Below are 25,910 nucleotides of genomic sequence, written 5' to 3'. Positions count from 1 at the left end.
AGAAGAGAAGAGTGGGAGAAGATGCTGTTAAAAGAAAGCTGTTAAAGTCAATGTCCAAAGGTTTCTTGTGTTCTGTCCACCCATTTTGATTTTGATTCCCTCCCCCACACTTTTATAGTGAACGTTGATCCTCCTGTAATGTAGTAATGATCTTGAGTTAGGGCTGGGCTCATTGACAGCTATGGCTCCCGTGTTAGTTACTGCATTTCATTAAACCAGGTGGCGAGTGCAGTGACGGCTCCACAGACAGACAGGTGGTACTTGCCCTTGGGTAAATGCAAATACTGTCTGTTTACCCTGTCCACTGGCCTTGAGATCCTTGTCTATGGAAATGCAGCTAAATGGCTGAGCAGAGCAGGCAGGCCAGCACTGGCGCTGTGTGTGTGTGTGTGTGTGTGTGTGTGTGTGTGTGTGTGTGTGTGTGTGTGTGTGTGTGTGTGTGTGTGTGTGTGTGTGTGTGTGTGTGTGTACGTGTACCCAGCTTGAAATTGTCCTTTGCAACTGTCTAAAAAGCCCTTGCTCAACAAATGACTGATTCAAATTAAAGTTTTATACTCTTTAACCCTATCAGTCGCGAGACTGCAGCAAAAATCGGCTTTTTGTTTATCTGACTTTCATTTATCCAGCCCTTATATTTAGCCTCACAATTAAGTGTTTTACCGGGTTCTTTTCAGGACAACCAGTAGAACACAAAACAATTTCACATGAGTAGCTGAATTCATGATTTTTTATTGAGAGATTTCAATAAAAAAAGGTCTGCCAAAGCAAAAACCTGATAAAAAATTATTGTATATGAATGCTGTAAGTACAGTGACAACTGTGTGGAGTTTGGAGTTTGTGACAGAAATTATGTGAGCTCATTACAGTATTAGGCACTACTGTATGTCCAGGAATTTCCTATGGTGTTCTATGTAGAAGAACCCCTTACCTTCTAACGACTCTTGTGTAGCTTGTTAGCATCATAGAGAAAGACATCTCACATGTGTGTGTTTGTGAGACTCCCAGCTTTTCATAGATATCATTGACTCTACAGACATTTTTGTAAAAAGACTCAGCCCGGGCCCCTTCGGGATTTGTCCTTGTCTCACAAACACTTCTCGAGCTCAGCTCCCGTTAATCACACAGACTGCGATGCAGAATAAATAAATGAATCCAATGGTACAACCCAGAAGTCTGTAGCTCAAACACACAATGTCTAAAAGGAGTTACGGTGGGACTCATTGGGTTAACAACTTTAGTTTCTTAGAGAAGTTCAAACTTATTAGCACATGGTGGCCTGGGTGTAGTGATCCCGTGGGAATTGACTGTTTGATGCACTGACTGTCTGGTGGACTGACTTTCTGATGGACTGACTGTCTGGTGGGTTGACTGTCTAATGGATTGACTGTCTGGTGGATTGACTGTCTGGTTGTCACACCCTGATCTGTTTCACCAGTCCTTGTGATTGTCTCCACCCCCCTCCAGGTGTCACCCATCTTCCCTATTACCCTCAGTGTATTTATACCTGTGTTCTCTGTTTGTCTGTTGCCAGTTCGTCTTGTCTTGCCAAGTCAACCAGCGTTTTTCCAAGATCCTGTTTTTCCTAGTCTCTCTTTTCAAGTCCTCCCGGTTCTGACCTTTTGCCTGCCCTGACACTGAGCCCGCCTGCCTGACCATTCTGCCTGCCTCTGACCTCGAGCCCGCCTACCGCCCTGTACCGTTTGGACTCTGACCTGGTTATGTACTCTTGCCTGTCATTGACCTGCCTCTTGCCTGCCCCTCGTTGTTTAATAAATATCAGACACTCAAACCATCTGCCTCCTGTTTCTGCATCTGGGTCTCGCCTTGTGTCGTTATAGTACGAACTGGCCATGACTGACCCAGCAGACTCAGACCAACTCCATCACGCTGTCTCCCTGCAGGGAGCCACCATTTAAAAACATGAGGAGCTACTTCAGAACCTTATGGAAAGGTTTCAATCTCTGGCGCAACGCCACGACCAGGGGTTCAAGGCATTAATGGAGCAGTTCCATGAATTGTCTCGCAGGCAGCATGGCCCGTCTGAGACCTCCCAGTCGCTCAGTAACCCCCTTACCAGTGGTGGGTTTGTTCAGTCTACCCCGGCTCCCCGAGAACCCTGCTTACCACCTCCGGAGCGATATGCTGAGGATCCTGGAACCTGCCAGGCGTTTCTTTCCTAGTGCTCCCTTATTTTTGAGCTACAGCCATCTTCGTTCCCTTCGGATCGGCCGAAGATAGCGTATCTTATTACGCTAATGTCTGGAAGGGCGCTCTCCTGGGCTATGGCTGTTTGGAAGCAAGAATCCGCCATTTGCTATAATCTGGAAGATTTCATGGCGGAGGTGTGGAAGGTGTTCGATTCTCCGGAGAGAGGCGGCCCGAAAACTACTGAAATTACATCAGAACTCACGTAGTGTGGCACACTACACGGTAGATTTTCGCACATTGGCCGTCAAGAGTGCCTGGAATCCGGAGGCCCTGTTCGATACCTTCCTTCACGGACTATCAGAGGAGATAAAAGACGAGCTAGCAGCTCGGGAGTTACCTTTGGACCTCGATTCCCTCATCGCCCTTACCATTAGGATTGATGTGCATCTACAGGAACGCAGGAGGGAGAGGAGGTCGGGTTTCGGTCACACTCGTTCATCTGCTGCTGCTTGCTCACCTCCAAAGGAATCCGGAAGTCCCCGAAGGCTGCATTTCCGAGAAGATCCGAAGCCACGCGAGTTCCCTCGACAATCATCGGTGACGGGTGAGTCGGACACACTGGAGCCTATACAACTGGGCAGAGCTAGATTATCGCCTAAGGAACATTCATGTAGGCTGAGCTCCAACTGTTGTCTGTATTGTGGTGCTGCGGGGCATTACATAGCCACCTACCCAGTAAAGAGACCTGACTCATTAGTAGGTACAAGTACACTGTTGAGCCAGACTGGGAATTCTCTAATTGCCAATACCCGTACTCCTTTTTTTGTGATCCTGCTATGGGGAGACCAGTCTAAGTCTCTGCAGGTGCTCATTGACTCTGGGGCAGATGGGAGTTTTATGGACGCTACCCTGGTATCGGAACCAGGTATCCCCACTCAACTCCTCTCCGTTCCCATGGACACTAGGGCACTGGACGACCGCTCCATTGGAAGAGTCAAGCATAACACAGTTCCCATTAATCTGTTGGTATCTGAAAATCACAGTGAGTCTATACAGCTTCTCCTCATTGAATCGCCTCACGTCCCTGTTGTGTTGGGATTTTCTTGGCTCCAAAAGCACAATCCCATTGCTGACTGGACCACGGGTTCAAACCTGGGTTGGAACCCGTTCTGTTACTCCCATTGCCTTAATGCGGCACAGCCACCCCTGAGATGTCCTCCTCAGGGTTTAAGTAAATCCTCAGATTTCTCTACTGTTCCCGCAGAGTACCATGATCTCCTGGAGGTATTCAACAAAGCTTGTGCTACCTCTCTTCCTCCGCATCGTCCCTACGATTGTGCCATTGACCTCCTCCCGGACACCACACCGCCTCGAGGTCGGCTATATTCCCTATTCGGTCGGAGACCAACGCCATGGAGGAGTACATTGAGGACTCTCTGGCTGCTGGGAGCATTCGTCCTTCTGAGTTCCCTGCTGGCGTAGGGTTCTTCTCTGTGGAAAAGAAAGACAAGACCCTGCGTCCATGCATCAACTACCGGGGCCTCAATGACATCATCATTAAGAATCGTTACCCCCTGCCACTCCTCTCCTCTGCTTTCAAACCTCTCCAGGGGGCTACCATCTTTTCCGAGTTGGACCTTCGGAATGCCTACCATCTAATTCTGATACGCGAGGGGGACGAGTGGAAGACGTCTTTCAACACAGCCAGTGGACACTATGAGTATCTGGTCATGCCGTTTGGGCTCACCAACGCTCCCGCTGATTTCCACTCCCTGGTCAGCGATGTGCTCTGTGACATGCTGAATCGTTTTTTGTTTGTCTACCTCGATGACATCCTTGTCTTCTCCCAGTCTGCCCAAGAACACGTCCTCCATGTCCAACAAGTCCTTCAGCGCCTACTGGAGAACCAGTTGTTTGTGAAAGCTGAGAAGTGCGAGTTTCACCGCTCTCCTGTCTCCTTTCTAGGATACATCATCACTGAAGGAAATGTCCAGATGGATCCTGAAAAAGTGAGAGCGGTGGTGGATTGGCCCCAACCTACGTCCAGAGTGCAATTGCAACGTTTCCTGGGGTTTGCTAATTTCTACCGCCGCTTCATCCAGGGCTACAGCACCCTGGCGGCTCCCCTCTCTGCACTCACTTCTCCCATGGTACCGTTCACATGGTCCCCAGCTGTTGACAAGGCTTTTGGGGATCTTAAGCATTGGTTCACTACTGCCCCCATCCTTGTCCATCCGGACCCGTCCCGTCAGTTTGTGGTTGAGGTCGATGCTTCTGACATTGGAGAGGGGGCCATCCTGTACCAGCGATTTGCCCAGAACCAAAAGCTCCATCCCTGTGCCTTCCTGTCCCATCGTCTCAACTCCGCTGAGAGAAACTAGGTAGGTAACCGGGAACTTCTGACAATCAAGATGGAGCTGGAAGAGTGGAGGCACTGAATGGAAGGAGCAGAACATCCATTTTTGGTTTGGACCGACTATAAGAATTTGGAATATCTCCGCACAGCCAAGCGCCTTAACTCTAGGCATGCCCGTTGAGCTCTGTTATTCACCAGGTTCAACTTCACCATCTCCTACCGCTCAGGGTCTAAGAATGTGAAGCCAGATGCTCTCTCTCGCCTGTACAGTTCCGTTGCCACACCCTTTGACTCTGAGACCATCCTCTCTACCTCATGCCTTGCGGCTTCAGTTGTCTGGGGAATTGAGTCCCTGGTCCACAAGGCACAAAGGTCCCAGCCGGACCCTGGTCCCTGATTCGGCCCAGTCCCAGGTCCTGGAATCGACTCATTCCTCCAGGCTTACCTGTCATCCTGGCTCCCGTCGAACCCTGGCCTTCCTCCAACAACGCTTCTGGTGGCCCACTATGGTTCTTGACGCCTCTGCCTTCGTCACCGCATGCACAGTATGTGCCCAGAATAAGACTCTGCGGCAAGCTCCGTCGGGCCTCCTTCAGCCACTCCCCGTTCCTCATCGCCCCTGGTCCCATATTTCCCTGGATTTTGTTACTGGGCTTCCTCCGTCTGATGGCAACACCGTCATCCTGATGGTAGTGGATCCTCTCCTCAAACTACCCTCTGCCAAAGAGACGGCCCAGCTCATGGTGCAGCACGTCTTCCATGGACTCCCGGTGGACATTGTCTCTGACCGGGATCCTCAGTTCTCGTCCTGGAAGGCGTTCTGCACCCTTTTTTTGCACCCTGTCTCGTGGACTGACTGTCTGATGGACTGACTGTCTGATGGGCTGACTAGATGCCCAGAGAGACAGAGGATGTTTAAGTCAGACATAGGTGACACTCTTCACCTATCCACAAGATGGATGGGTTCGTCACTGTCTTCTTTATGAATGTGTATCTGAATGTTTTGTGTGAGTGGTGTGTCTCATATCACTCTTGTTATCTGAATGTTTTGTGTGAGTGGAGTGTCTCATATCTCATATGTGTCTCATGGAGCGGCAGGTAGCCTAGTAGTTAGAGCGTTGGGCCAGTAACCGAAAGGTTGGTGGATCGAATCCCCGAGCTGACAAGGTAAAAATGTGTTGTTCTGCCCCTGAAGAAGGCAGTTAACCCACTGTTCCTAGGCCGTCATTATAAATAAGAATTTGTTCCTAACTGACTTGCCTAGTTAAATAAAGGTAAAATAAATATCACTGTAACGGTTTTCATATTCGTCCTCCTCCTCGGACGAGGAGAGGCGAGACGGATCGGACCAATACGCGGAGTGGTTAGTGTTCATAATGATTTAATATAACAAAACTGAACACTGAATTACAAAACAAATAAACGAAGTGCAGAAACCTATACAGTACCGTGTGGTGAAAAACACAAACACGGAAACACACACCCACAAAACACACGTGAAACCCAGGCTGCCTAAGTATGATTCTCAATCAGGGACAACGATTGACACCTGCCTCTGATTGAGAATCATACCAGGCCGAACACAAAAATCCCAACATAGAAAATCAACCATAGACAAACCCACCCAACTCACGCCCTGACCAACTAAAATAAATACAAGACAAAGGAAAACAGGTCAGGAACATGACAATCACTCTTATTATATAAATGTTTTGTGTGAGTGGTGTGTCTCATATCACTCTCGTTATCTGAATGTTTTGTGTGAGTGGTGTGTCTCATCTCACCCTCGTTATCTGAATGTTTTGTGTGAGTGGTGTGTCTCATATCACCCTCGTTATCTGAATGTTTTGTGTGAGTGGTGTGTCTCATATCACCCTTGTTATCTGAATGTTTTGTGTGAGTGGTGTGTCTCATCTCACCCTCGTTATCTGAATGTTTTGTGTGAGTGGTGTGTCTCATATCACCCTCGTTATCTGAATGTTTTGTGTGAGTGGTTTGTTTCATATCACCCTAAGGCTTACTCTCACCAGTGTTGTCATCGGTCTCTGCTCCCTGTGAGAATATAATTTGATGGGAGCCATACCGTAAACAACAGGCAACTGGAGAAGGCAGGTCTACCTTATGACTTGTCCCCCTGGAACCCTCATCAGAGATTGCAATGCAATGCAATGCAATTCCACCCTGGTGGAATCCCAATTAGCAATTGATTTGAACAAAATAAGTATATCCATATCCCCAGTGCCAAAGAGACAGACTGATGAGAGAACCACTGGCTTCCTGTTTCCTCCAGCGGGCCACAGGTTAACACCTTTACTGTGTGTGTGTGTGTGTGTGTGTGTGTGTGTGTGTGTGTGTGTGTGTGTGTGTGTGTGTGTGTGTGTGTGTGTGTGTGTGTGTGTGTGTGTGTGTGTGTGTGTGTGGGAGGCTGGACACTTGCACTCCGTAAAAAGGGCTTGATTAATTTCCGCATGAGAGGGTCTCAATGGGTCGGCATCAGGCCAGCCAGGCTGCACAGATTTGTGTGTCAGTCTGTTAACCTGACACACTGCACACACACACACACAAACACATGCACAGAAGCATAAACAAAATGCAAGCATGCACACATGCATATGCCACACACACACACACTCTGACACAGCCACACACACGCTGACACACAGCCACACACACTCATAAACACAGACGCCGTATCTACAGTGAATCCTTCCTCATGTTTCATCCCTCCATCCCTCCACTACCATCTCACACACTGGTTGAATAAATAAAAAATCGACGTCATTTCAATTAAATTACGTTGAACCAACGTGAAATAGACGTTGAATTGACATTTGTGCCCAATGTGTCAGTTCATCTCTTAATGCACCACATTCTATTCCTCATGGCATTCCATGTCTTCCTCCATCTCTTCTCAATCTTCTGACTCTCTTCATATCAACCACCAGTCCCCATCTACTGTCTGTATCCCCTTCCTTTAATTCAGCTACCATAACCCTCCCCCATCAATACATAACTCAATCTTCGATCCTATCTATATACATTACCTCCACTACAGTATGCATCCTATCTAACTATATTACCTAATGATCCCCTACTGCCTCTATATTTTTAATAAATATTCTCCTGAATGAAACCTAAGGCAGACTGTTTGTCAGTGATCTGGTCTGTGCCATGACCTCCGCCCTGAATCAGGTCTCTGGATGCATCCCTGTCAGTGATCTTGTATGTGCCATGCCCTCCGCCCTGAATTAGGTCTCTGGATGCATCCCTGTCAGTGATCTGTGGCAGGGCTTGCAAACCATGACAGACTACAAAGGGAAGCACAGCCGAGAGCTGCCCAGTGACACGAGCCTACCAGACGAGCTAAACTACTTATATGCTCGTTATGCGGCAAATAACACTGAAACATGCATGAGGGCACCAGCTGTTCCAGAAGACTTTGTGATCACGCTCTCCGCAGCTGGGCCAGACGGATTACCAGGACGTGTACTGTGAGCATGCACTGACCAACTGGCAAGTGTCTTCACTGATATTTTCAACCTCTCCCTGTCCGAGTCTGTAATACCAACATGTTTCAAGCAGACCACCATTGTGCCTGTGCCTAAGAACACGTAACCTGCCTAAATGACTACCAACCCGTAGCACTCACATCTGTAAACATTAAGTGCTTTGAAAGGCTGGTCATGGCTCACATCAACACCATTATCCCAGAAACCCTAGACCCACTAAAATTTGCATACTGCCCCAACAGATCCACAGATGACGTAATCGCTATTGCACTCCACACTGCCCTTTCCCACCTGGACAAAAGTAACACCTATGTGAGAATGCTATTAATTGACGACAGCTCAGCATTCAACACCATAGTACCCTCAAAGCTGATCAATAAGCTAAGGACCCTGGGACTAAACACCTCTCTCTGCAACTGGATCATGGATTTCCTGACGGGCCGCACCCAGGTGGTAAAAGTAGGTAACAACACATCCGCCACGCTGATCCTCGACACGGGGGCCCCCCAGGGGTGTGTGCTCAGTTCCCTCCTGTACTCCCTGTTCCCTCATGACTGCACGGCCAGGCACGACTCCAACACCATCATTAAGTTTGCCAGTGACACAACAGTGGTAGGCCTGATCACCGACAACGACGAGACAACCTATAGGGAGGAGGTCAGAGACCTGGCCGTGTGGTGCCAGGACAACAACCTCTCCCTCAACGTGATCAAGACAAAGGAGATGATTGTGGACTACAGGAAAAAGAGGACCGAGCACGCCCCAATTCTCATCGACCGGGCTGCAGTGAAGTAGGTTGAGAGCTTCAAATTCCATGGTGTCCACATCACCAATAAACTAACATGGTCCAAGCACACCAAGACAGTCGTGAAGAGGGCACGACAAAACCTATTCCCCCTCAGGAGACTGAAAGGATTTGGCATCGGTCTTCAGATTCTCAAAAGGTTCTACAGCTGCAACATCGAGAGCATCCTGACTGGTTGCATCACTGCCTGGTATGGCAACTGCTCGGCCTCCGACCGCAAGGCACTACAGAGGGTAGTGCGAACGGCCCAGTACATCACTGTGGCCAAGCTTCCTGCCATCCAGTACATCTATACCAGGCTGTGTCAGAGGAAGGCCCTAACAATTGTCAAAGACTCCAGCCACCCTAGTCATAGACTGTTCTCTCTGCTACCGCACAGCAAGCGGTACCGGAGCGCCAAGTCTAGGTCCAAGAGGGTTCTAAACAGCTTCTACCCCCAAGCCATAAGACATCTGAACACCTAATCAAATGTCTACCCAGACTATTTGCATTGCCCCCCCCTCCCTCTTGTACACCGCTGCTTCTCTCTGTTGTTATCATCTATGCATAGTCACTTTAATAACTCTACCTTCATGTATATATTACCTCAACTAAGGTAATATATACATGAAGACAGTCGTGAATATAGTCGTGCCCCCGCACATTGACTCTGTACCAGTACCCCCCTGTATATAGTCCCGCTATTGTTATTTTACGGCTGCTCTTTAATTACTTGTTACTTTTATTTCTTATTCTTATCCATATTTTTTTTAAACTGCATTGTTGGTTAGGAGCTCGTAAGTAAACATTTCACTGTAAGGTCTACACCTGTTGTATTCGGCGCATGTGACTAATAAAATTTGATTTGATTTGATCTGGTCTGTGCCATGACCTCCGCCCTGAATCAGGTCTCTGAACCCATCCCTGTCAGTGATATTGTATGTGCCATGCCCTCTGCCCTGGACCCACCGCTGTCAGTGGTCGCTGGGGCATAATGCTGTAGATTGTAGTAACAGCTTTAAAATCAGATTAGCAGACACAGACTAATGACCCTGTCTTTTCAAGGCATTCTCAATCAGCTCTGTTGCCCTGGTGATTGCTATATCTTGTTCTCCTCTCCCTTTTGCTGCCTTTTTAAATTCATCATCCAGCTAGAAAAGGAGGGGAAGGAGTGATACATGGAGGGAAGGAGAGGAAGGAGTGATACATGGAGGGGAGGAGAGGAAGGAGTGATACAGGGAGGGGAGGAGAGGAAGGAGTGATACAGAGAGGGGAGGAGAAGAAGGAGTGATACAGGGAGGGAAGGAGGGGAAGGAGTGATACAGGGAGGGAAGGAGGGGAAGGAGTGATACAGGGAGGGAAGGAGGGGAAGGAGTGATACAGGGAGGAAAGAAGGGGGAGGAGTGATACAGGGAGGGAAGGAGGGGAAGGAGTGATACAGGGAGGAAAGAAGGGGAAGGAGTGATACAGGGAGGGAAGGAGGGGAAGGAGTGATACAGGGAGGGAAGGAGGGGAAGGAGTGATACAGGGAGGAAAGAAGGGGAAGGAGTGATACAGGGAGGGAAGGAGAGGAAGGAGTGATACAGGGAGGAAAGGAGGGGAAGGAGTGATACAGGGAGGGACGGAGAGGAAGGAGTGATACAGGGAGGGAAGGAGGGGAAGGAGTGATACAGGGACGGAAGGAGGGGAAGGAGTGATACAGGGAGGAAAGAAGGGGAAGGAGTGATACAGGGAGGGAAGGAGAGGAAGGAGTGATACAGGGAGGAAATGAGGGGAAGGAGTGATACAGGGAGGGAAGGAGATGAAGGAGTGATACAGGGAGGGAAGGAGAGGAATGAGTGATACAGGGAGGGAAGGAGGGGAAGGAGTGATACAGGGAGGGAAGGAGAGGAAGGAGTGATACAGGGAGGGAAGGAGAGGAAGGAGTGATACAGGGAGGGAAGGAGAGGAAGGAGTGACAAAGGGAGGGAAGGATGGGAAGGAGTGATACAGGGAGGGAAGGAGGGGAAGGAGTGATACAGAGAGGGAAGGAGGGGAATGAGTGATACAGGGAGGGAAGGAGAGGAACGAGTGATACAGGGAGGGAAGGAGGGTAAGGGGTGATACAGGGAGGGAAGGGGGGGAAGGAGTGATACAGGGAGGGAAGGAGAGGAAGGAGTGATACAGGGAGGGAAGGAGGTGAAGGAGTGATACAGGGAGGGAAGGAGAGGAAGGAGTGACACAGGGAGGGAAGGAGAGGAAGGAGTGATACAGGGAGGAAAGGAGGGGAAGAAGTGATACAGGTCCAACTTCCGGCGCCGAAAAGAGATGGCCGCCTCGCTTCGCGTTCCTTGGAAAATATGCAGTATTTTGTTTTTTCATGTGTTATTTCTTACATCGGTACCCCAGGTAATCTTAGGTTTCATTACATACAGTCGGGAGGAACTACTGAATATACGATTAACGTCAACTCATCATCGTTCCTACCAGGAATATGACTTTCCCGAAACGGATCCAGTGTTTTGCCTTCCACCCAATACAATGGATCTGATCCCAGCCGGCGACCCTGTGCGACGCCGAAAAAGGGGCAAACGAGGCGGTCTCGTGGTCAGGCTTCGGAGACGGGCACATCGCGCTCCACTCCCTAGCATACTACTCGCCAATGTCCAGTCTCTTGACAATAAGGTTGACGAAATCCGAGCACGGGTAGCATTCCAGAGAGACATCAGGGATTGCAACGTGCTCTGCTTCACGGAAACATGGCTAACTCAAGAGACGCTAACGGAGTCGGTGCAGCCAGCTGGTTTCTTCATGCATCGCGCCGACAGAAACAAACATCTTTCCGGTAAGAAGAGGGGCGGGGGGGTATGCCTTATGATTAACGAGACGTGGTGTGATCATCATAACAACACACAGGAACTCAAGTCATTCTGTTCACCTGATCTAGAACTCCTCACAATCAAATGTCGACCGCATTATCTACCAAGGGAATTCTCTTCAATCATAATCACAGCCGTATATATTCCCCCCCAAGCAGACACATCGATGGCCCTGAACGAACTTTATCTGACTCTTTGTAAACTGGAAACCACACACCCTGAGGCTGCATTCATCGTAGCTGGGGATTTTAACAAGGCTAATCTAAAAACAAAACTCCCTAAATTCTATCAGCATATCGATTGTGCTACCAGGGCTGGAAAAACCCTAGATCATTGTTATACTAATTTCCGCGACGCATATAAGGCCCTCCCCCGCCCCCCTTTCGGAAAAGCTGACCACGACTCCATTTTGTTGATTCCAGCCTACAAACAGAAACTCAAACAACAAGCTCCCGCGCTCAGGTCTGTTCAACGCTGGTCCGACCAATCTGAATCCACGCTTCAAGACTGCTTCGATCACGCGGATTGGAATATGTTCCGCATTGCGTCCAACAACAATATTGACGAATATGCTGATTCGGTGAGCGAGTTCATTAGGAAGTGCATTGACGATGTCGTACCCACAGCAACGATTAAAACATTCCCAAACCAGAAACCGTGGATTGACGGCAGCATTCGCGTGAAACTGAAAGCGCGAACCACTGCTTTTAACCAGGGCAAGGTGACCGGAAGCATGACCGAATACAAACAGTGTAGCTATTCTCTCCGCAAGGCAATCAAACAGGCTAAGTCCCAGTACAGAGACAAAATCGAGTCGCAATTCAACAGCTCAGACACAAGAGGTATGTGGCAGGGTCTACAGTCAATCACGGATTACAAAAAGAAAACCAGCCCCGTCGCGGACCAGGATGTCTTGCTCCCAGACAGGCTAAACAACTTTTTTGCCCGCTTTGAGGACAATACAGTGCCACTGACACGGCCCCCTACCAAAACCTGCGGGCTCTCCTTCACTGCAGCCGAGGTGAGTAAAACATTTAAACGTGTTAACCCTCGCAAGGCTGCAGGCCCAGACGGCATTCCCAGCCGCGTCCTCAGAGCATGCGCAGACCAGCTGGCTGGTGTGTTTACGGACATATTCAATCAATCCTTATCCCAGTCTGCTGTTCCCACATGCTTCAAGAGGGCCACCATTGTTCCTGTTCCCAAGAAAGCTAAGGTAACTGAGCTAAACGACTACCGCCCCGTAGCACTCACTTCCGTCATCATGAAGTGCTTTGAGAGACTAGTCAAGGACCATATCACCTCCACCCTACCGGACACCCTAGACCCACTCCAATTTGCTTACCGACCCAATAGGTCCACAGACGACGCAATCGCAACCACACTGCACACTGCCCTAACCCATCTGGACAAGAGGAATACCCATGTGAGAATGCTGTTCATCGATTACAGCTCAGCATTTAACACCATAGTACCCTCCAAACTCGTCATCAAGCTCGAGACCCTGGGTCTCGACCCCGCCCTGTGCAACTGGGTCCTGGACTTCCTGACGGGCCGCCCCCAGGTGGTGAGGGTAGGTAACAACATCTCCACCCCGCTGATCCTCAACACTGGGGCCCCACAAGGGTGCGTTCTGAGCCCTCTCCTGTACTCCCTGTTCACCCACGACTGCGTGGCCATGCACGCCTCCAACTCAATCATCAAGTTTGCGGATGACACTACAGTGGTAGGCTTGATTACCAACAACGACGAGACGGCCTACAGGGAGGAGGTGAGGGCCCTCGGAGTGTGGTGTCAGGAAAATAACCTCACACTCAACGTCAACAAAACAAAGGAGATGATTGTGGACTTCAGGAAACAGCAGAGGGAGCACCCCCCTATCCACATCGACGGGTCAGTAGTGGAGAAGGTGGAAAGTTTTAAGTTCCTCGGTGTACACATCACGGACAAACTGAATTGGTCCACCCACACAGACAGCGTTGTGAAGAAGGCGCAGCAGCGCCTCTTCAACCTCAGGAGGCTGAAGAAATTCGGCTTGTCACCAAAAGCACTCACAAACTTCTACAGATGCACAATCGAGAGCATCCTGTCGGGCTGTATCACCGCCTGGTACGGCAACTGCTCCGCCCACAACCGTAAGGCTCTCCAGAGGGTAGTGAGGTCTGCAGAACGCATCACCGGGGGCAAACTACCTGCCCTCCAGGACACCTACACCACCCGATGTCACAGGAAGGCCATAAGGATCATCAAGGACAACAACCACCCAAGCCACTGCCTGTTCACCCCGCTATCATCCAGAAGGCGAGGTCAGTACAGGTGCATCAAAGCAGGGACCGAGAGACTGAAAAACAGCTTCTATCTCAAGGCCATCAGACTGTTAAACAGCCACCACTAACATTTAGCGGCCGCTGCCAACATACTGACTCAACTCCAGCCACTTTAAAAATGGGAATTGATGGAAATTATGTAAAAATGTACCACTAGCCACTTTAAACAATGCCACTTAATATAATGTTTACATACCCTACATTACCCATCTCATATGTATATACTGTACTCTATATCATCTACTGCATCTTGCCATCTTTATGTAATACATGTACCACTAGCCACTTTAAACTATGCCACTTTATGTTTACATACCCTACAGTACTCATCTCATATGTATATACCGTACTCTATACCATCTACTGCATCTTGCCATGCCGTTCTGTACCACCACTCATTCATATATCTTTATGTACATATTCTTTATCCCTTTACACTTGTGTGTGTGCATAAGGTAGTAGTTGTGGAATTGTTAGGTTAGATTACTTGTTGGTTATTACTGCATTGTCGGAACTAGAAGCACAAGCATTTCGCTACACTCGCATTAACATCTGCTAACCATGTGTATGTGACTAATACAATTTGATTTGATTTGATTTGAGGAAGGAGAGGAGAATAAAGATGGAGCAGAGTGAGTCTGCTATAGGCTGACCGCTGCTTCTGGCTGTATGATAACTCTTAGCCTTCATTGAAATAATGTCACGTCAACCTGAGCCAAGGCAACGTACAGACAGTAGAGTAAGTGAATGAAGAGGATGAACTCAAGGATTCTACGTTGGTGGGAATTATGACCATCAGAGCTACGCTGGTGGGAATTATGACCATCAGAGCTACGTTGGTGGGAATTATGACCATCAGAGCTACGCTGGTGGGAATTATGACCATCAGAGCTACGTTGGTGGGAATTATGACCATCAGAGCTACGTTGGTGGGAATTATGACCATCAGAGCTACGCTGGTGGGAATTATGACCATCAGAGCTACGTTGGTGGGAATTATGACCATCAGAGCCACAGACACAAAACATTTATTCAAGAGAAATAGAATGGGCCTTGGTCATTCTCTCTAGATTGAATGTGGTTTACAAAAAGACATACCGTAGGTCAAATGAAACCAGGGGTGTGAAACTCATTCCATGGAGGGCCGAGTGTCTGTGGGTTTTTGGTTTTTCCTTTCTATTAAGACAACCAGGTGAGGTGAGTTCCTTACTAATTCGTGACCTTAATTCATCAATAAAGTACAAGGGTGGAGCGAAAACCCAGACACTCGCTCGCCGTGGAATGTGTTTGACACATGTGCCTTAAAGTGTTTGTAGGGGTTTTTGTATTCAAAGGGGCAATTTTTGAGATGGTTCATTCCACTCCCACAAAGGACTTTTAACCAATAAACCAGAAACCGATAGACAGATGCCTGCATCATCTGTCCATCCTTTCCAATTCTCCAAGCACGGGATAGGCCATGTGACCCAGTCACTAACAGTTGCCATGGTGAATTGTGCTGGGGGGGGGGACGGGACAGAAACAGCAGCTTCAGAAAGAAAACCAGTGAATGAGGAAAACTCCAAACTGACTTCTAATCAAAGATTTAAGAGAGTACCATGTCAGATATATATTTTTCTTTCAAGCTTCAATAGCCAGAAAAACAACAACAAAACATGAAAAGTAAATTGGTTAGATCCGTTAGAACAACACCTGGATAAACAAACAGGTCCCGTTTAACCCTCTAATGGCTGGTTTCTGTTTAACCCTCCAATGGCTGGTTTCTGTTTAACCCTCCAATGGCTGGTTCCTGTTTAACCCTCCAATGGCTTGTTTCTGTTTAACCCTCTAATGGCTGGTTCCTGTTTAACCCTCTAATGGCTGGTTTCTGTTTAACCCTCCAATGGCTGGTTCCTGTTTAACCCTCTAATGGCTGGTTTCTGTTTAACCCTCCAATGGCTGGTTTCTGTTTAACCCTCCAATGGCTGGTTCCTGTTTAACCCTCCAATGGCTTGTTTCTGTTTAACCCTCTAATGGCTGGTTTCTGTTTAACCCTCTAATGGCTGGTTTCTGTTTAACACTCTAATGGCTTATTCCTGTTAAACCCTCCAATGGCTGGTTTCTGTTTAACCCCAGTCGAATTTCTGGCTTCTGTTTAACCCTCTAATTGCTTGTTCCTGTTTAACCCTCTAATGGCTGGTTTCTGCTTAACCATCTAATTGCTTGTTCCTGATAAACCCTCTAATGGCTGGTTCCTGTTAAACCCTCTATTGACTGGTTTCTGTTTAACCCTCTAATGGCTTGTTCCTGTTTAACCCTCTAATGGCTTGTTCCTGTTAAATCCTCTAATGGCTTGTTCCTGTTTAACCCTCTAATGGCTGGTTTCTGCTTAACCCTCTAATGGCTTGTTCCTGTTTAACCCTCTAATGGTTGGTTTCTGTTTAACCGTCTAATGGCTGGTTTCTGATTAACCCTCTAATTGCTGGTTTCTATTTAACCCTCTAATTGCTGGTTTCTATTTAACCTTCTAATGGTTGGTTTCTGTTTAACCCTCTAATTGCTGGTTTATATTTAACCTTCTAATGGTTGGTTTCTGTTTAACCCTCTAATTGCTGGTTTCATTGACTCCAGCTTGGCTGTAGCATACCACCACCCATTCACAGAAGATCCTGTTTGTCCAGTTGAACTAACTGAAGGACATGAAGCAGAACAGGGTGTGTTTCTGTTTCCACTAGAAGGGAGATGCAAAAGCATTGTAAATTTGGTCTACTACAACATTCCAAACAGAAGAATGGTGTAGGAAGACTATGACATTTCAAAGTGAACAAAATGGTCGGTAATTAATTACAAGGTAATAGAGAAATTATATCACTTGAATCCAACATTTTGAAAGAATAACCTTTGGCAGAAAAAAGGGTGTGTAGGCTACAGCAGTAAATCAGACTACTTTGATAGCTTTTCAGAGTTATATCTCTGAGGGAGGTTCTAAAAAAACAGGAACAAGGTGGACAGAGAAGGAGGACAGAGAAGGAGGACAGAGAAGGAGGATAGGGGAGGGAGAGGACAGATGAGGAGGACAGAGGAGGGGGAGGACAGAGGAGGACAGAGGAGAAGGATGACAGAGGAGTAGGAGGAGGAGGACAGAGGAGGGGAACAGAGGAGGGAAAGATAGAGGAGGAGAACAGAGGAGCAGGAGGACAGCGGAGGGGAGGACAGAGGAGCGGGAGGACAGAGGAGTGGGAGGAGGACAGAGGAGCAGGAGGAGGAGAACAGAGAAGGAGGACAGAGGAGCGGGAGGAGGAGGACAGAGAAGCGGGAGGAGGAGGACAGAGGAGTAGGAGGACAGAGAAGGAGGACAGAGGAGTGGGAGGAGGAGGACAGAGGAGTGGGATGAGGAGAACAGAGGAGCAGGAGGAGGACAGAGAAGGAGGACAGAGGAGTGGGAGGACAGAGGAGCAGGAGGACAGAAAAGGAGGACAGAGGAGTGGGAGGACAGAGGAGTGGGAGGAGGAGGACAGACGAGCAGGAGGAGGAGGACAGAGAAGGATGACAGAGGAGGAGGACAGAGGAGGACAGAGGAGCGGGACAGAGGAGTAGGAGTACAGAGGGGCAGGCGGAGGAGGACAGAGAAGGAGGACAGAGGAGCAGGAGGAGGAGGACAGAGAGGAGGACAAAGGAGCGGGAGGAGGAGGACAGAGGAGCGGGGAGAGGAGGACAGAGGAGCAGGAGGACGAGGACAGAGAAGGAGGACAGAGGAGAGGGAGGAGGAGGTCTAAAGTGAGTCAGCTATCACACTCTGATGTGAGAGTTACAGTTTGGTGTAAACTCAGTGATGCTTAGAGAGCCCATAGAGTTGCACTGTGGCCCATAGGCTCTCAAATGAGCAATAGGCTCCACTCAAGAATACACATAATGCACCCCTTGCCATTATACTGTAGGTCTACATGACTGTGTAATACTGTGCAAATAAGTCAAGCGTAGGGGCACCATGCATCCCAAAAACCTGAGGGGCACAAATTACGCGAGGATGGCTGGGGGGTTGTCCAGAGGGAGGGCTCGGTCTTACGACCATAAATTGGCGAATTTTGCATTTTTTTAAACACCTGAAACAGCTTTTTCCTGCAACCTAGGGACATAATCATGATGCTTAATTCTATGTAAAAGAAAATGTATATTTATCTGCATATCTAAGCATACCTCTTCAGCTGTCCGTATCCTCCTGCTTCTTTTTTTAAAGAAACTAAATATGTTTCTCTGCTCAAATTTGGGTAAAAGATTAAAAGGAATGTGAGTCTTATTCAGTACATTTAGTTATTGCTTGCTTTTCTGAAGTCTACAAACCTGGCCAACAGGCATGTCAGCTAAGATAGTAAGACAAGTTAACTACTCTAACTTGATTGACAGCCTGAAAAGGCTTCTTGGTAGCTAGTTATGATGTTGGGAACCTATCTGAGCTAACTTCATAAAATTGCAAGGTGTCTAGTCATATTACAGAAAAAAAATACATTTATAAAAAGAAAAAATCTGAAGGGGCACGTGCCCCTGTTTCCCCTATGGGAATGATGCCTCTGGCTGGAGTCCCCCGCCAAAGTGAAGCAGATGCCTTTTCTTCTCCTTTAATCCCCATTTTCACCACCAAATGCTGTGCAGTTTATTCTAACAGTTGGAATTAACTGTATTCTTTGGAGGCATAAAACAATGGTACTGTGCGCTTGTTCAATCTTATTTAATTGCGTTTACAATACGCCATATTCTAATTAGGCTACATAGTGAACTCCTGTGAATAAATAAATACAAATTGTGTAGCGGCGACCGCGCGCACAAATCAACGCTGTTCTTCTGCGCTGCGGCCAGTTGCCAGGGGGTATGGAAGGGAGGGGTTATGATTGGCTGAAGTGGGATTGTTGCCTTGGCGACGGAGAGGGGTTTGGTAGCGTTACTGTGCGGCATGATCTGCCCGTTGCGAGTATGAGGAAGCAGCTGCCGATGTGATCTCCGACACTGTGAGAAACTGAGACAGACACCTGAACACACGATTCCAGCCATACTGCTATTTTACAGGAACCGCGTGCATGATTGTAAGTAGTTGAAAATATGTGTTTATTTCATTTTATGGTGTGCGATATCACGGAATGCTTTGTGTTTTCCATGGCTGGTGAAAGGCAGCGCGAAGTAAATGAGAGCAGTAACTGATAGCTCGAGCAGCCAGCATGGCAGTTCTATAGCGGACAACATGTAACGTTACTTCCCCCATTTGTTATCCGAACTCGAGCTTTGCGTTATGGTAAGCTACATAAACAATGTTATATGGAAAAGTTTCAATTATTTAGTCTGTGTTTTAGTTTTTTCTTACCTGAGTTTCTCAACTCCACAATATATACTAAACTAGAGCTACCTTGTGCTAAGAAGTTGTTTTTGGCGTCTTGTCTTCCATGTGGCATTAGCTATCGAGCTAACTGTAGCAAACTTCTTTTGTGACCGACCCAACAAGATACAATTGACCGTCCAATGTTTTTATTCAGATTTGAGCATGCATTAAACACTTTTACAGACTTATATATCAATTGCAACAATGTGTAGCGACGGTGGATATTTCTATCCAGTTTGGATAGCTTCGCTACTTTCCTAACAGTTTTAATGGGTCATATCAAATGGCTAGTTTTCGCATGCAGTCATTCGATGAACATGTATCGTTCTAGTTTCTTGAATGTGTTATGTTTACTCCCCGTTTCATTCGACGTTAGATTGCCATGAGTCATGACACGAGTCTGCCTGCGAGTTAAACCATTTGTCAGACACCACATCGATAACTGCCTGAACTTATTTCATGTATTAAATGAGGTCATGCCATTTGTGTAATATGGAGCATGGAATATTTTCAAAGTAATCTGAAATAGTATTTTAAACCTTAGTCGTTGATTTGTTAATGCAAGAACGCTTTTTCATTTGAGGAGAAAATGTAGGGCAATTTTGTTGGGCGACAGTAGCAGGGGGTGTTACCATGTTTGTGACTTTGTAGCCAATTTGCAGTGTTGTCGGTCTATCAAACAGCGATAGTCGCTGTGATAACTTCTTTTTTTGTGTGAAAATGATGAGTGAATTATTTCTCTGTTATTGATTCCTCATTGAGTGAAATGGCCCTTGACACGTGGTCCAGGGGATATCGAAGAGCTGATCAAGCGAAAGATAGCTTGCTAACCTTTAATTTCTTCTGCTCAACCTCCTCTAATGTCCCAGGAGTTGGCCTGCACTCAATGCAATATGTATTTGGATGGACGTTGAGTCAAATCCTCAATCACTCACATGCAGATTGTCCCGCGTTGCAATTTTGTCAGTTGAAATGGAGCGTGGTCTTCTTTGACAATACATTATGGGACAGAGACACAGCTCACTGATGATGGAAGAAGTCACCACAGCTACTCTGAAGACCCTCATCACATATTGGAGCATATCAGCACACCCCTGGACATGCAATAGGTTTAGTGTCAAATTGCCTTTGGAGTAGCTACAGGTAACTGCCAAAATAAAGGGAACACCAACATAGGAAAGATTTGGTTTTTGTGCATCTCTAAGCAATGTTCTATTGATTCCTGGTGTCCATTGATGTGTATCTGAGCTATTGCCATTAAAGCAGGCAGCAATTCAGCCGGTATGACTTAGCATTGCGATAAAGCCGCTCTCACTACACTGGAAGTTAATCAGAATGTGACTTCTAGATTGCAAAAACATCTATCATGCATGTCAGATTTAAATAATGGCTGATGTCATAACGCAGGAGGCCATCTTCTCTCGAATGAGCCATTGATTATATTTTTGCGATATTCCTACCCCAAGATGTGTGTAATTTAAGAGGTTCCACCTCTTCAGTCCAGGGTGCATTGCATGGTACCTTTGTGAATGTCAGACTCAACACTCCGAGGCACATCGATCTGCTGAACATGGTGAGATTGTAGACTCCTGAATTTGTTTAGCAGATTTTACAGCCAACTAGCTACTTCACATGCTGATATTGACTTTGGTATTATTGTGTGAAGCTATGTGGATTATTCCTTTTAATAGGGCATTGGGCCACCACGAGCATCCAGAACATCTTCAATGCGCCTTGGCATTCATCGTCATTCATTCCAAGGTGGCTTAGCAGTTCAGACGTCTTTTTCTGTTCCGTATTGTTCGTGTCCTGTATATATATATATTTACACCTTTCTTCGCATATCTTTTATCTATTTTATTATCCAAGAACTCAACTACAAAAGCTTTCCTGCAAAAGCTTTCCTGCAACCCGCTTCACCAATTACAAAAGTATTACTTACCTCAATCTGAAAATCCATCGTGGAAGCTAGCCAGGGGCTAATTCAGAAGATAGCCTGAAAGCTTAACCAGAAGCTACTCCGATAGCTAGCCAGAAGCTAATCTGTAGCTGCCCCGAAATTAGCCGGTTTGCTGGCTAGCGTTGGTGTTTCAGCTGCCCACGTTTAGTGGTCATCAGCTATTCCTTTAGCTCGATAATCTACCGGCACTTTTGTGCAACGCGACTCGGACCGGAGCATTCCGGGACTCTTTTTTTTTTTTTTTTCTCTCAGTTTCCCCGGATTCCAGCCGCAGGCTCTGGACACTTGTACCTTGATTTCGCAGCTAGCTAGCTGCAAACCGTGTGACTATTGGCTTACGTCGACCCCGGAGCAAACTCTAATCATTCTGGAGCTAGCCAGCTGAGGAGTTCCATCACCACCCGGACCCGTTTCTTTTGTTGCTGCTGCAGATACGGAACCCCACCGGGCCTTCACGACTGACTGCCGCGACTGACTGCCGACGTTATCTGCCCGAGGGATTTATCCAACTGGCACCTCCGTCCCGACGTTACCTGAACGCTCATCTGAGGCCCGCTAATCGTTAGCTGTCTTATCGGCTGCTATTTGAACAAGTATATAGGACAACTATTATTATTATTATTATTTATTTATTTTATTTTTTCCTTGGGTCACTATATCTATTTTGCCAATTTGGATTGATCCCCTCTACCACACGGAACCCCACTACACGGAACCCCACTAACCTACCGACGGAAACGCACGAGGTATCTACAAACAGACCTCCATCCTATGCTACTACCGATAGCCATATACCCGGCCAGCTGTCTGGATCGCCACGACCCCAACCAACCTCTACTCACTGGACCCTTATTGATCACCCGATTAGCATGCCTCTCCTTAATGTAAATATGCCTTGTCCATTGCTGTTCTGGTTAGTGTTTATTGGCTTATTTCACTGTAGAGACTCTAGCCCTGCTCTCTATACCATATCCAACCTCTCAGTTCCACCACCCACATATGCGATGACATCACCTGGTTTCAATGATGTTTCTAGAGACAATATCTCTCTCATCATCACTCAATACCTAGGTTTACCTTCACTGTATTCACATCCTACCATACCTTTGTCTGTACATTATTCCTTTAAACTATTTTATCGCCCCCAGAAACCTCCTTTTACTCTCTGCTCTAGTAGCTCTAGGCGACCAATTCTCATAGCTTTTAGCCGTACCCTTATCCTACTCCTCCTCTGTTCCTCTGGTGATGTAGAGGTGAATCCAGGCCCTGCAGTACCTGGCTCCACTCCTATTCCCCAGGCGCTCTCTTTTGATGACTTCTGTAACCGTAATAGCCTTGGCTTCATGCATGTTAACATTAGAAGCCTCCTCCCTAAGTTTGTTTTGTTCACTGCTTTAGCACACTCTGCCAACCCGGATGTTTTAGCCGTGTCTGAATCCTGGCTTAGAAAGACCACCAAAAATTCAGACATTTTCATCCCCAATTACAAGATTTTCAGACAAGATAGAACGGCCAAAGGGGGCGGTGTTGCAATCTACTGCAAAGACTGCCTGCAGAGTTCTGTTATACTATCCAGGTCTGTTCCCAAACAATTTGAACTTCTACTTTTAAAAATCCACCTCTCTAAAAACAAGTCTCTCACCGTTGCCGCCTGCTATAGACCACCCTCTGCCCCCAGCTGTGCTCTGGACACTATATGTGAACTGATTGCCCCCCATCTATCTTCAGAGCTCGTGCTGCTAGGCGACCTAAATTTGAACATGCTCAACACCCCAGCCACCCTACAATCTAAGCTTGATGCCCTCAATCTCACACAAATTATAAATGAACCTACCAGGTACCACCCCAATTCCGTAAACACGGGTACCCTCATAGATATCATCCTAACAAACTTGCCCTCCAAATACACCTCTGCTGTTTTCAACCAAGATCTCAGCGATCACTGCCTCATTGCCTGCATCCGTAATGGGTCAGCGGTCAAACGACCTCCACTCATCACTGTCAAACGCTCCCTGAAACACTTCAGCGAGCAGGCCTTTCTAATCGACCTGGCCGGGGTATCCTGGAAGGATATTGATCTCATCCCGTCAGTAGAGGATGCCTGGTCATTTTTTTAAAATGCCTTCCTCACCATCTTGAATAAGCATGCCCCATTCAAGAAATTTAGAACCAGGAACAGATATAGCCCTTGGTTCTCTCCTGACCTGACTGCCCTTAACCAACAGAAAAACATCCTATGGCGTTCTGCATTAGCATCGAACAGCCCCCGTGATATGCAACTTTTCAGGGAAGCCAGAAACCAATATACACAGGCAGTTAGAACAGCCAAGGCTAGCTATTTCAAGCAGAAATTTGCTTCCTGCAACACAAATTCAAAAAAGTTCTGGGACACCGTAAAGTCCATGGAGAATAAGAACACCTCCTCCCAGCTTCCAACCGCTCTGAAGATAGGAAACACTGTCACCACCGACAAATCCACTATAATCGAGAATTTCAATAAGCATTTTTCTACGGCTGGCCATGCTTTCCACCTGGCTACCCCCACCCCGGACAACAGCACTGCCCTCCCCTCTGCTACTCGCCCAAGCCTTCCCCATTTCTCTTTCTCCCAAATACAGTCAGCTGATGTTCTAAATGAGCTGCAAAATCTGGACCCTTACAAATCAGCCGGGCTAGATAATCTGGACCCTTTCTTTCTAAAACTATCTGCTGAAATTGTTGCCACCCCTATTACTAGCCTCTTCAACCTCTCTTTCGTGTCGTCTGAGATCCCCAAAGATTGGAAAGCAGCTGCGGTTATCCCCCTCTTCAAAGGGGGGGACACCCTTGACCCTAACTGCTACAGACCTATATCTATCCTACCCTGCCTTTCTAAGGTCTTCGAAAGCCAAGTCAACAAACAGATTACCGACCATTTCGAATCCCACCACACCTTCTCCGCAATGCAATCTGGTTTCAGAGCTGGTCATGGGTGCACCTCAGCTACGCTCAAGGTCATAAACGATATCGTAACCGCCATCGATAGGAAACAATACTGTGCAGCCGTATTCATTGACCTGGCCAAGGCCTTTGACTCTGTCAATCACCACATCCTCATTGGCAGACTCGACAGCCTTGGTTTCTCTAATGATTGCCTCGCCTGGTTCACCAACTACTTCTCTGATCGAGTTCAGTGTGTCAAATCGGAGGGTCTGTTGTCCGGGCCTCTGGCAGTCTCTATGGGGGTGCCACAGGGTTCAATTCTTGGACCGACTCTCTTCTCTGTTTACATCAATGATGTCGCTCTTGCTGCTGGTGATTCTCTGATCCACCTCTACGCAGACGACACTATTCTGTACACTTCTGGCCCTTCTTTTGACACTGTGTTAACAACCCTCCAGGCGAGCTTCAATGCCATACAACTCTCCTTCCGTGGCCTCCAACTGCTCTTAAATACAAGTAAAACCAAATGCATGCTCTTCAACCGATCGCTGCCTGCTCCTGCCCGCCTGTCCAACATCACTACTTTGGACGGCTCTGACTTAGAATATGTGGACACCTACAAATACCTAGGTGTCTGGTTAGACTGCAAACTCTCCTTCCAGACTCACATCAAACATCTCCAATCCAAAGTCAAATCTAGAATTGGCTTCCTATTCCGCAACAAAGCATCCTTTACTCATGCTGCCAAACATACCCTTGTAAAACTGACCATCCTACCAATCCTCGACTTCGGTGATGTCATTTACAAAATAGCCTCCAAAACCCTACTCAATAAATTGGATGCAGTCTATCACAGTGCCATCCGTTTTGTCACCAAAGCCCCATATACTACCCACCACTGCGACCTGTACACTCTCGTTGGCTGGCCCTCGCTTCATACTCGTCGCCAAACCCACTGGTTCCAGGTCATCTACAAGACCCTGCTAGGTAAAGTCCCCCCTTATCTCAGCTCGCTGGTCACCATAGCAGCACCTACCTGTAGCACGCGCTCCAGCAGGTATATCTCTCTAGTCACCCCCAAAACCAATTCTTCCTTTGGACGCCTCTCCTTCCAGTTCTCTGCTGCCAATGACTGGAACGAACTACAAAAATCTCTGAAACTGGAAACACCTATCTCCCTCACTAGCTTTAAGCACCAGCTGTCAGAGCAGCTCATAGGTTATATACAGGTGCAGTAATCTATCTACAATTTAGCCCAAACAACTACCTCTTTACCTACTGTATTTATTTATTAATTTATTTTGCTCCTTTGCACCCCTTTATTTCTGTCTCTACTTTGCACTTTCTTCCACCGCAAACCAACCATTCCATTGTTTTTTTAGTTTTTATTTTACGTGCTGTGTTGTACTCACTTCGCCTCCATGGCCTTTTATATTTTTATTTATTTATACATATATTTGTTTGCCTTCACCTCCCTTATCTCACCTCACTTGCTCACATTGTATATAGACTTATTTTTTTTTTTTTCACTGTATTATTGACTATATGTTGTTTTACTCCATGTGTAACTATGTGTTGTTGTATGTGTCGAACTGCTTTGCTTTATCTTGGCCAGGTCGCAATTGTAAATGAGAACGTGTTCTCAATTTGCCTACCTGGTTAAATAAAGGTTAAATAAAAAAAATAAAAATAAAAAAAT

The 25,910-nt window shown here is 47.1% G+C and overlaps 1 protein-coding gene across 4 annotated transcripts in view; it reads left to right on the top strand.

Annotated features, from left to right (window-relative positions):
* Positions 1-25,910, top strand: part of LOC139571462 (forkhead box protein N2-like) — a 148,954-nt gene that overhangs the window by 75,521 nt on the left and 47,523 nt on the right. Inside the window, exon 1 of one of the 4 annotated variants that reach the window (XM_071394358.1) lies at positions 18,785-19,039. The exons of 1 other annotated variant lie outside the window; for it this stretch is intronic. The gene's annotated coding sequence lies outside the window, so the exon portion shown is untranslated. Of the gene's footprint in view, positions 1-18,784; positions 19,040-19,091; positions 19,246-25,910 lie in introns of those variants that run through there. 2 more of the 4 variants (XM_071394355.1, XM_071394356.1) reach the window with 2 other exon arrangements.

This window comes from Salvelinus alpinus, chromosome 3 (genome assembly GCF_045679555.1).
Source record: "Salvelinus alpinus chromosome 3, SLU_Salpinus.1, whole genome shotgun sequence".
Classification (NCBI taxonomy): Eukaryota; Metazoa; Chordata; class Actinopteri; order Salmoniformes; family Salmonidae; genus Salvelinus; species Salvelinus alpinus.
The sequence above is the reverse complement of the archived record's forward strand: the minus strand, read 5'-3'. Positions and strand labels throughout refer to the sequence as shown.